Genomic DNA, 12574 nt, shown 5'->3' on the forward strand with positions numbered 1-12574 from the left:
GCCATTCTTCCCTAGCTACCTTGCACTTCCTATCCACTTCATTCTTTAATCGCCTGTATTCTTTCCTGCCCTCTTCATTTCTAGCGTTCTTGTATTTTCGTCGTTCATCAATCAGGTCTAGTATATCCTGAGTTATCCACTGATTCTTAGTTGATATTTTCTTCCTTCCTAACATTTCTTCAGCAGCCCTACTGACTTCATTTTTCATGACTCTCCACTCTTCCTCTATTGTGTTTCCTTCAGCCTTTTCATTTAGTCCTTGTGCAACATGATCCTTGAAACAATCCCTCACACTCTTTTCTTTCAACTTGTCTAGATCCCATCTTTTTGCATTCTTTCCTTTCTTCAATTTCTTCAACTTCAGATGGCATTTCATGACCAACAAGTTGTGGTCAGAGTCCACGTCTGCTCCTGGGAAAGTTTTGCAAACCAACACCTGGTTTCTGAATCTCTGCCTAATCATAATGAAGTCTATTTGATACCTTCCAGTGTCTCCAAGTCTCGTCCACGTATACAGCCGTCGTTTGTGGTGTTTGAACCAAGTATTGGCAAGGACTAAATTATGATCAGTGCAGAATTCAACCAGCCGACTTCCTCTTTCGTTCCTTTGTCCCAATCCAAATTCTCCTACTGTACTACCTTCTCTTCCTTGGCCTACCACTGCATTCCAGTCTCCCATCACAATTAGATTTTCGTCACATTTTACATATTGTATTAAATCTTCTATCTCCTCGTATATTATTTCGATTTCTGCATCATCCGCTGAACTAGTAGGCATATAGACCTCCACTATTGTGGTGGGCATTGGTTTGGTGTCTACCTCGACGACAATAATTCTTTCACTATGCTGGTCGTAGTAGCTTACCCGCTGCCCTATTTTCTTATTCATTATTAAACCAACTCCTGCATTTCCCCTGTTTGATTTTGTGTTGATAATTCGGTAGTCGCCTCACCAAAAATCCTGTTCTTCCTGCCAACGTACTTCACTTATACCAACTACATCTAACTTTAGCCTATCCATCTCCCTTTTCAGATTCTCTAACCTAGCACAACGATTCAAACTTCTAACATTCCACGCTCCGACTCGCAGAATGTCAGTAACCATCTTCCTGATGATCGCCCCCTCTCGTATAGTCCCCACCCGGAGATCCGAATGGGGGACTAGTTTACCTCAGGAATATTTTACCTGGGAGGAAGCCATCATCAGTACATCATTCATACAGAGAGAGCTGCATGTCCTCGTGAGGTAGTTACGGCTGTAGTTTCCCGTTGCTTTCAGCCGTGTAGCACTATCAACACAGCTAAGCCATGTTGAGTATTATTACAAGGCCGTATCAGTCAATCATCTAGACTGCCGCCCTTGCAACTACCGAAAGGCTGCTACCCCCTTTCGATGAATCATTTGTTAGTCTGGTCTCGGAACAGATACCCATCCGATATGGTTGCACCTGCGGCTCGTCTATCTGCATCATTGGGACACGCAAGCCTCCCCACCGCGGCAAGGTCACATGGTTCGCAGAGGTTATCTTACAGTAAAGATTTGAATAGTCAGCATACATTCCCCATCGTGTTCTGAACAGAAAAAAATTACCTTGATTATGCGCCGTTCCAGGCTCCCTGAAAGGACGCATAATATCCAGGCTAGCTTAATTATGATCTTTCCAACTAAACAGTTCAATAATTTGGGTGTTGAGTTCCGAATCAGAGAAAGATATACCATGCGGAGCCAAATAAGACTTAAATCACCTATAGAAACGACTTTCATATGTTACTTATTCTAATTCTTATGCTATCAAGATGTTATCGCTCTCATTTACTTAAATCTAGGTCTCTATACTACAAACACATTGAAAGAACTGTTTAACATTTTCTACATTTGTTTATTATATCAATGTTTCAATCCAGAATTCGAATATTGAACTATCCTCCATAAAAAGAAAAATCTGGTAAAGGAAATTGTATGGTCGACTGTTCACTTGGCCTATTTCGAGGGAACATGGACTTAACCTCATAAGTCTACCTATTTCTCCATTCAATATTTAATTACTCATTTCCTTTTTTCTTTTAATTGCTCTATATCACTCCTTTATTCAGCCCTTCCACGTTTCTGGGTAGAAAGAAGAATCAAAAAGGCCGGTATCGTGCAAAAATATATGTAAGTAATGTTCATGGAAAATCTACCAGTATTTGGCACGTCCAGCGCCCACTATGCATTCTAAAGTAAAAGTTGTTTGATCTCGTCATCATCTGTAATAGATCTACTGGAATCCATTACGTTAAGTGCTCAGGTCATGCTTGCCCACAAAATCAGGGACAGAATGCAATGTATGGCAAGGTATTAAGTTCTGGATAGGCCACCATTAAGTTGAATACTATTATGCTCCAGCTCATAATTATCAAATTAAAACCCATAAGTCCAAAAGAAAATGTCAAATTCTCCCTCTTAGGCCCTTAAAGCAATAATTAAATTGGAATAAAGCGTTCAATTAATGGATTGAAACGAAGTCGAGTATGTTTGAATACTTAAATTAGTGAAGGATTTCCTAACATAGGTAATTAAAAATTCGTATAAGTAATTGAAAACTTACTTGGATAACTAAAGAAAAACTTATCTGTATAGTTAATAACTTATCTGGGTAACAAGAAAAAAAATTATTGGTCTGGGTGCACCCTAGCAAAGAAAAAAGAAAGAAATATTTACAACAAGAGTTCCAATAAGCAAAATATAGACTGAGGGTGTCTTCTTCATGGTATCCAGGACGCATTTTTGAGACTTATAACCATATTTCAAGAATTGGAATTTTTCCCTACTACATATGAGGTTTGAATTAACTATTAGCTCTCCCTCGGAGCTCATATTTATTTACTGCCATAGAATAATCCTATCCTTCTCAACATGCTAATAAATACCTATGGGTGCTAATCTGGGAGGATAGTTCCCTAATGTTTCCATACATAATTAAATCACAATGTTGGATATGGAATAATGACCATTGAAAATTTAATTAAATGTTGAATGTTGAATATTAATGCTTCTTTGTCTACGTCCGTTTATTCTGCATGAATTCCGATAAGTTCCCCTTTCAAATCAATGTAGTTCTCATAAAAGTTCAATCAGAACCAATAAGACACATATATCATTTAAAGATCCAAATCCTCTCGTCATTTTAAGCTAAACATAGGTGCGATATTATACTTGTTAATGACTACCCTACTAGTCTCGTCTGAAATATGCTATCAAGAGTGGAGTATAGTGTGAAGACTTGACCGTTGAAAATCATTCCTACATTTCCATTTAGTCATCAGTGATGGGATGTCGCCTAAGAAATTACTACGTTCCTCTCGTCTGAGAATAGATTGGTATTAAGAAAAAAAATTGTGACAGCACATGTGTTCAGTTCGTCCTCCTAACTGAGATTTTGTTGACACTACCAAGAGAGCGTTCTAACCAACAGATGTCACCCAGATCTTATTTGTATTTCTACATGCTTGCTCGTGAGATAAACAGAACATGAAATTGCTACACGTTCATTTCCTAATTAGCAAAACTCTACATGAAAACCGTTAAGTGCATAGCCACGTCACCGTGTTCATCCTCGCGAAGAATCAATAACTATCATTATTCTCAATCATCAATCACGTATCAACTTCTCTTAAAATATTACTATTATACTTTCAAAACCATAATCTGTCTCCTTACTAACACGGGTTCACTTCTTGCCATAGTGGCCCTTATTATTTCAATTACGGTTCATGGTCACATTTCCAAATACTATGACCTTCATTCAGTCATAACCACCATTTATCATAAACAGATTTGTCTACCTAGCAAGCATATCCTACTGCATGTGTGCTGGCTATCCGCGTACGTGTGGGATGATACTGAGTAGATGTAGAGGTAGTAAATGTAGTTAAGTAGTTTTAAGAGATATGTAGTTGTTATTATTGCTTGTTTTCCTTTGTTTCGCTCTGTCTGTCTTTATTGCCTGTAAGCCGATGGTGTACACTAGGGTGGGCAATAAAGATATTTCATATTTCATAAATATGGCGAAGTAAAAATATCCTACTGTTGGTTCCTAACTTGACATCCATTGACTATAACCAATGTACACACGTATCTATATCGCTCTTTTATTTATCATACAACTTACTGTCACTATGACTAACTCAGAATTTCACTCTACATGGATCACATTTCGAACGTAGGCTTTTATCACTGAGTGACTACCTATCTAAGGATTTGTTATGCACATCTGAAGATTACCTATCCACCTTCATTCTAATTTATCATACCACTCTTGTCGTTTAATCATTTCGCACCGAACAAATTAATAAATCATACTACATTTACAGTTGAATACAAACATTATTACACTGATTTAAAAGTAAGACTTATCTGAATTCAGCAGCTCCAGTCGCCGTCATATGTCCAGCTGACAGGACATATTGAAACGTCGCTACTTATTTCCCTGGATGGACGGGAAATATTCGCATATTCCTCCTCTGGGCTCAGTCATCTCGGTCGGCAACGTCATCCTGCGGCACCCATTTGGGCAGTCTGGCTTATCATCTCCTTAGAGCTTCATGTTCATCTGTGGTCTAGTTGGAATAGAATGGCATATGAGATTAATTAGCATTTCCATTGTGAATAACTGTGAGAAACTGTCTAATGTTAAGATTGTTCCCTCTGAAAGAGTTGATTTACTGGTCGAATATTTTCCTTAGGGTGATGTAATTTTAGAATTTGAAATGATTAATTCTCTTTCTTCACTCAATTTCGAGTTATTGTAGGATTCCCTTTGCAACTCTTCACTTCGGTAATATCGTGAAGTACGTCAGCAGGGACTGCAGTGACGTAAGCTTGTTGCTGTTATTTTCCTCTCTTCACGTCTCTTGGAGTTCGCTGAATGAAATTATTAGTCTCCCGTTCAATTCGCAATGTAGCTTCTAAAAATTCCTTCTTTATCCCGCGGAGCTGATATGTTGTTGTGCCGTCCTTAAGATTCTGGTGCAGTTACTTCCGTCTTCAACTCGTATATTTTAGGTAGCAATCCAATCTCGTTTTTTTAAATAATTGTTAATAACAATATTCCCGTTCGATCCTTTTCACTGCTTTCTGGATCTTACTTCTTCTTCTCTCCCACTTGGTGTGAGCACTTTCGCCTTCACATGCGGTATGATTCAGATCTTTCGGCGTTAATTATTCCAAGATACATGGGTTCCATCTTTGTTCTACTTACGGTCGTAACTTCTCATAACAGTGAAATGGTACAATTATAAATATATGATAGAAGGAGGGCGTGATATCTTGTCGATAAAAAGAAGAGAAATTGACAGGCAGGCAGATGATTAATGGATTTGAACACTAATCTCTCTGTTGATTGTCAGATTAAAAAAAAGAAAATCTCTAACACATGCATCAGAAAAAAATCTGTATTGCAGTTATGGATTCGAACTCTGATTTCTCTTATTTAGTCACCGTAATAGAATAAAAAATCATTGATTCAAACCCTGTGCTCTCTGTTCAGAGTTAGAATTTTAAAAATCTCAAATACATGCAACACATGGCATCGAACCCTGATCTCTTTGATTAATAGTAGAATAAATATACCTTACTCCTTATTTCGTATGCTGGTTACACATGATTCATGACACACAGTTTCCGTAAAAATAATGCATGCATGGAATCGAACACTGAAACTCTCTGATGTGTAGTAGATAACATCAATAAACTATGAAATGTGGAAGATATGAACAGACTATACATGTTAACAAACACACTACACCACTTCTTTTTGTGTTATACCCAGACACAGACGGTTATAATTTTGAAACACACTACCGTAAAAATCGAACACTAGTTATGAAATACGGAAATGAACGGCGCATCAAAAAATATATATTTGTAGATGTCAAGCAAAATTCTGTAAGCTGCTTCTCGCACACGTACATATTTCAAACACCGTGCACAGTAGAAAAATCTTAGATATTGTATTCACGCACATACACTTCATTCACATTTTTAGTATTTGTTTAACTTAGATTATCTTTATACTTACATATGAAAACAATAAGGGAAGTTAATCATGTTTTACGGTGGATTTGCACACACAGCGCAGGAAGAGCTCTACTCTCAGTTCTAGGTTCATATAAAGTGAACGAGTCTCGCCACGTTTGCCTGCACGCTGCTACCTCGACCGGATGTTCTGATACAGCACATGCAAACAAGTACATAACTTCGCTGTTTCTACCTTACGTTGAGTACCGATTCCGTATAGTACAGAGAATTAGAATAAAATAAAATATCAGATATGTCTTAAAATGTTACAGTTTCCCTATCTTGAACCCAGTTTTACGGCCAGATATCCCTTGTTATTCTCACTTGCAAACGTTTCACTTTGAAAATATGAATCTCGGTTTATATGATTACCGTTCATTTACCAACACCACTGTCGGCAGCCCTGAAAATGGTTTTCCATGGTTTCCCATTTTCACACAGCAAATGCTGGGGCTGTACCTTAATTAAGGTCACGGCCGCTTCCTCTCCACTCCTAGCCCTTCCCTATCCCATCGTCGCCATAAGACCTATCTGTGTCGGTGCGACGTAAAGCAACTAGCAAAAAGAACGTTCATTTACCAAGAAGTTTCAGTCCCCAGCATTTCCTTGATGCAGTCATAGCATTTGCTTGGTAACGACGTTGAGCATTCTGCAACGGGAGTCGGATAATAATTGTTATGCTCCTACTGCAGCATTTACTTGGTATCGTCGCTGTTTATTTACAGTCGCGGCATTTGCTTTGTATAGCACATGGGTAGCCAGTCTCTCTAACTAGATCCACTAAAAGCCCTTAACACTGTAACTCGCGCGGTGTAATGTTAATTAACTGATCTTATATCCTACTAATTACACTCGACAGGCTGAGCTGCTTAGACGGTTAAAGCGCTTGCCTTCTGACGTTAACTTAACAGATTGGATCCTGGCTCATTCTAATGTTATATGTTGGTGCACAAATATACCAACCTTGGGACGGTAGATTTTCTAACACGTTAAACGCCTGCGGGACAAAATTCCGTCACCTCGACGTTATCTGTCTACAACTTGGTAGGAGTCGAACCCACCTCTACTGAGTTAACCTAAGAATGAGCGAACCCCGTAGCAGAGCTGGAAATCGAACCTAGGTCTCTGTGGGTAGCAGATAACCACTACAGAGGCGGACAAGGTACATATTCTTTAGTTGTGCTCCCTCTTAGTAGTCTCTTGTGACATGCAGGTCGTTGTCTTAAGTTAGATACTATCCCAAGCATTTGCGCAGAGGAGAAGACTACTCAGAAAAAAACCTAACATAACCAGGGAATCGAACTCCCGGCTACGAACAATCCCTTAGATGCAGGTTAAAAAATTCTGACCTGACCGGGAATTGACCGCCGACACTACATGGCCGGTGCATCAATTTTAAAATCATATTTGATTAATTTTATTATTCACTTCTACTGTATGTTAGAGAATGTTACATGGTGAACAAAGCTGCGGGACTGTGAGCGCTGTCTCTGCAGAAAAATGAAACCCATTTTCCTGTTGTAGACCTCAGGGAGACATGCGCGCAAGCAAGGCGGCCACGCTCATTCACTTGATAAGACAATGCATAAGACTACCGCAATGCATCATTTTAAAACATAAATGAATCCTTTTATTTTATAGATGTATCATGTCTAGGAGTGCCTAATTCAATTCGCATTGTTATATGCCTCTATAGCTCAGGCGGCAGCGCGCTGGCCGCCTATCGCTGAATACCGAGTATTAAAAATCCCGCACACTGTATGTGAGACATTAGTTTACGACCTTCTCAATGTTATCTTAAAAGAGCATAACCTTTACACGGTAGGAAGATACCCTTCTCGACGTTATCTTTTATGTGAGGACTTAAGAAGACGGCCTAGGGAGTAATGCGCAAGATAGTCTTCCCAGTGCTTCGGCTTCCGAGGCAAGACAGCGGCTGTAAGTCTTCATAGTACGCTTTTATGCTTCAAGTTCGATACCCGGTCTGCAGGCCTAACGTTACGCTGACTACGGTGACAAGCGTCGGCAGCCGACACAATTCCTATCCTTGTTGCATGTTAGGGGCTTCATTTTTCCCATCCCCGACCCGGTTATTAACAGGAAAACAGGTTGTAGGTTATTCAATTTTTGAACAGTCAGCATACATTCCCTTGTGTTTTAATCAGAAAAACTTAGCTTGAGTAGTCATATAATGTTGTGGTAACAAAATTTTGTCCCGAACATTTAGACTTTATGTTCGATACCCGGGCTGCAGGCTTAACGTTACGCTGACTACAGCGACAAGCCTCGGCAGCCGACACAAGTCATATCTTTGCTGCATTTTTAGAGCTTCATTTTTCCCATACTCGACCCGGTTATTGACAAGAAAACAGGTTGTAGATTTTTCATTTTTTAAACAGTCAGCATACAAGCCCTTGTGTTTTAATCAGAAAAACTTACCTTGAGTAGTCAGATGACGTTGTGGTAACGGAATTTTGTTCCCGCAGGTGTTCTTTAACGTGTTAGTAAATTTACCATTACAATGCTGTTGTATGTAAGCGCCTTTAGAATAAGCCAGGATCGAATCTGTCAAGTTGTAGACAGATAACGTCGATATGACGGAATTTTGTAAGATGGCAGAAATTTTTAAAAGTGTATTCAAATACGAGAGAAGCAAACAAATACGGTAGGCCTACATGCCGAAATTTACCACATGCAAAATAAGAAATGTTTCACAATCAACTTACCCTATGCAGACAGCTTATTTAAAAAATCCATCCTGCGCTCCTCGAAGGATGCAAACCTATCTGTAACTGTTTCATTGAAGTCCGCAGAGTCTTGAACAAAGTCCCTTTCAATTCACAACAATTTTTTTAGTTTTCATTCCCCTCCTTGAAGGGGAGGGTCGGGCCACTCTGAAGGCAACGCCTTCACTCTGGCCAGGTGTTTCGGCAGGTTGGAGGAGTGATGGTATGGGGAGGATGGTAATTTGATGTATGTAATTAGGTGTGTGCGGATAGTATTTAATTATCGGTGATCTGTGTAAGGATTAAATATTCAGAGGAGAGTGCAATGATCGACAAGTTTTAGATGAGTGGGCTAGGATGGAATTGAAGAGTTAGAAGGTGTAATGTTGCGGTTATGTTGTATAATGAGGTGGTGAGGAGTCTGAGGAGTTCAAGTTGCGGAGGAGGTTGATAGAAGAAATTAGGTGGGGGTAGGGGTGGACGGACGGGTTGACTACGTTGAAATGGAGGAATAGCTGGCCGGGAGCGACGAAGTGTTGGAAGTATGGAGAAAAGGTTGGGAGGGGGGGGGGGGAGGGGACGAGAGGGCTCCACTTTGAAACGATGTCGAAAGATGTAGGCACCAGTGTTAATAAGTTGCTCCACATCATCGGCGGTGGGAAGGTGTATTCGGACCATAAAAGTAGGGCCGGAGACGTTGTAAATCCTGAATGCACGACGAGCGGGGATGCCTGCTGCCTGGAGTTATTGGAGAATGTCCCGTTCCGATGTGGTAGGTTCTACGCCGCGGATGACACAGCTTGACATAGTGTCGAGGGGTGGTGGTTGCGACAGAGGCGATGATGTTGCGGCGGCTGCTGCGATGTCGTCTGGTAGTGACGCGGCGGTGGAGTCTAGGATGTTAGCGGGGATTTGCTGGGGACAAGGTTCTGCAGAAGTCAGGGTAGAAGAGAAGGATGATATCTTTACAGACGAAGGATGGCATGACGTAACGGTAGTAACAGGAATATGGTGGACGGTAGTGGCTGACATCGTAGCGGTCGTGGTGGTAGTAGTGGGAGGTGTGTGATGAGGGGGAAAGGAGGGCGATGTTTGTTGTAGCAGTGGCCTGGGTTGAGGCGCGTTGACGACGGGCACTGTGGTGGGATCTGCTGTAAGCTGGGCTAAGATGGGCTGGTTAATAAGCTCCACTAGGTATTATCGATCGTGAATACTCACTCCGGTGTCAAGGAGGCGCTTCCAGTCGTCCAACGTAGGTAGGTAAAGAAGAACCTGCGATGATGGTGATGAAGTTGAGGCGTCCAACATCCGGTAGGCATCGTGGACTGGGAAGCCAGCGGTGCGGAGGGCGCGGCAAATGGCATCTTCGGATATGGCAGGATGAACATCGGGGATGATGCAGGTGCGCATGGTGTTAGGACGGCCGACTTCCAACTCGGTGTCAGGCCTATATGCTTTTGAGTCCGGCGGGGAGCTGAATTAAATATGTAGAGCCACCCGGCCGGCAACAAAAATGGTGAAAAGCCTTCGGAGATTTTTGAAGCCAGAGCTCCTCGAGAATGCTGAGCTGTGATGATGTGGGGTCAGAACATAGCAAGAGCATTAAGTCTATCCTCGGTCATTGTGCTGCGCTAGAAAGTCTTTATTCTCTTCAGGGTAGAGAAGCACTTCTCTGCTTCCGATGTCGCCATGGGAATAGTAATAACTATATTTAAAAGTTTTCATTGGTATTACCTTGCCGCTATTCTTTGCCTCAACAATTTGTAAGTTAAGTTTCTCTCCAAAATTTAATTATTTCAAAGAAGGCAAACGAATAGAAGTTTGGTAAGTATTGGTATATTTGGGACAAGATATCAATTGGAATTTGGCAGTTTAATGTGACTTTTGGTAGTAATTATACTTTTCAACTCTAGTGTTAGTTACGTGCACATGGCCGATGACCTCGATGTTAGGCCCCTTTAAACAAGAAGCAAATAAACAAACAGTTAAGTGCACTATTCTCAGTTGCCTAGTCAAATTCCGTAAGGGCAACAAATGGCAGGCACATATCCGAACAACACGACTTGCGAGACTTGAGAGTGGCATACTGCGCATGCGTAAAGCACAGATTTCCGTTTCTGCGATATCCTAGTCTTGCCTTATGCTGGCCGACGTTTCCCCGCACCTCGCCTTTGTACAGAATGAGAGTTCGCCTTGCAAGGGGGTTCATTCTAGAAGAGTATCCAGCTACAGACCTTGCGTAGCGCACATGAATTGAACGCCAGTACGAGTATATTACGGATAGAGGGACTTAGCAAAGCTTCGAGATTGACAAGGGAGTTATGAAAATTACGTAGTTGAGTACAATTTGATATAAACTGGAAGTTCATTGCTCCATTGCCACCGGTTGTTACCAAGCAAATGCTGGGGACTGAAACTTCTTGGTAAATGAACGGTAATCATTACAAGCAAGATTCAGATTTTCAAAGTAAAACGTTCGCAAGTCAGAATAACAAGGGATATCTGACCGTAAAAGTGGGTTCAAGATGGGGAAACTGTAACATTTCAAAACACATCTGATATTTTATTTTAGATGTAGATATGCTGAGTCAGAACATCCAGTCGAGGTAGCAGCGTGCAGGCAAACGTGGTGATACTCGTTCACTTTATATGAACCTAGCAAATTTATGTTTTATTTTTGCTGTTAATGTTATATTGTACTTTTAGAAGAATGAGTATGTTTTCTTTCTATTTATTTTTTGAAAGTAGTCTGATTCCTACCTTGTTTTTAATTTTAGGTTGAGGATACGAACCTGAGCGGTAACAAGCAGGAGTATACTTATTGTTTATACTCTATTAGCTTCCTTTGCCTTGTTAGTAGGGTTATTTAATGTATATAGAATTTACGGTGATTTGGATTTAAGTTTATTAAAAAATGTAAATTTATTTAATGTTATATTTTACTTGGTTTTAATCTTGGCCTTTTTAGTAAAACTTCCAATATTTATCGTTCATCTATGACTACCGAAAGCACATGCGGAAGCCTCAGTATCCGGGTCTATAATTTTGGCGGGAGTATTGTTGAAGTTAGGAGGATATGGATTATTACGTGTTTATTCAATAATAATTTCTTTAGGGTTAAAGTATAACTATGTTTGAGTTGCAATTAGTTTAGTTGGGGGCGTGCTAGTTAGCCTGGTATGTTTATACCAAACGGATTTAAAGGCTTTAATTGCTTATTCTTCGGTTTCTCATATAGGGATCGTTCTAGGGGGTTTGATGACACTAAGTGTTTGAGGGTTTAGAGGAAATTATACACTTATAATTGCTCATGGATTATGCTCTTCTGGTTTGTTTGTGTTAGCTCATATTACGTATGAACGTCTTGGTAGACGAAGAATGATAGTAAGTAAGGGTTTGATGAATTTTATACCTTCAATGGCTAGATGGTGATTCCTTCTTAGTTCTTCTAATATGGCTGCGCCTCCTCCTTTAAATTTAATAGGCGAAATTGGCCTGTTTAGTAGACTAGTCGCTTGATCATGAGTGTCTATGGTTATATTAATGTCGTTATCTTTTTTAGAGCGGTATATACTTTATATTTATATGCTTATAGTCAACATGGTATAATATATTCTGGAATTTACTCTTGTTCAAGAGGATGTAGTCGTGAATTTATTTTGTTATTACTTCATTACCATTGAATATTTTAGTATTAAAGGGAGATTTATGCATATTATGTTTAAATAGTTTAATATAAAATGTTTGTTTTTGATTCCAATGATGTAGGTAACTACTTCAAACCATTTTA

The 12574-nt window shown here is 40.1% G+C and overlaps 1 long non-coding RNA gene across 1 annotated transcript in view; it reads right to left on the reverse strand.

Moving 5' to 3' along the window:
* Positions 1-6144, reverse strand: part of LOC136863233 (uncharacterized) — a 42246-nt gene extending 36102 nt beyond the window's left edge. The window contains exon 1 of the long non-coding RNA XR_010859177.2: positions 6060-6144. This is a non-coding gene — a long non-coding RNA (uncharacterized lncRNA). The remainder of the gene's footprint in view (positions 1-6059) is intronic.
* Between the last annotated feature and the right edge of the window lie 6430 nt (positions 6145-12574).

Source organism: Anabrus simplex, chromosome 2, assembly GCF_040414725.1.
Source record: "Anabrus simplex isolate iqAnaSimp1 chromosome 2, ASM4041472v1, whole genome shotgun sequence".
Lineage (NCBI taxonomy): Eukaryota > Metazoa > Arthropoda > Insecta > Orthoptera > Tettigoniidae > Anabrus > Anabrus simplex.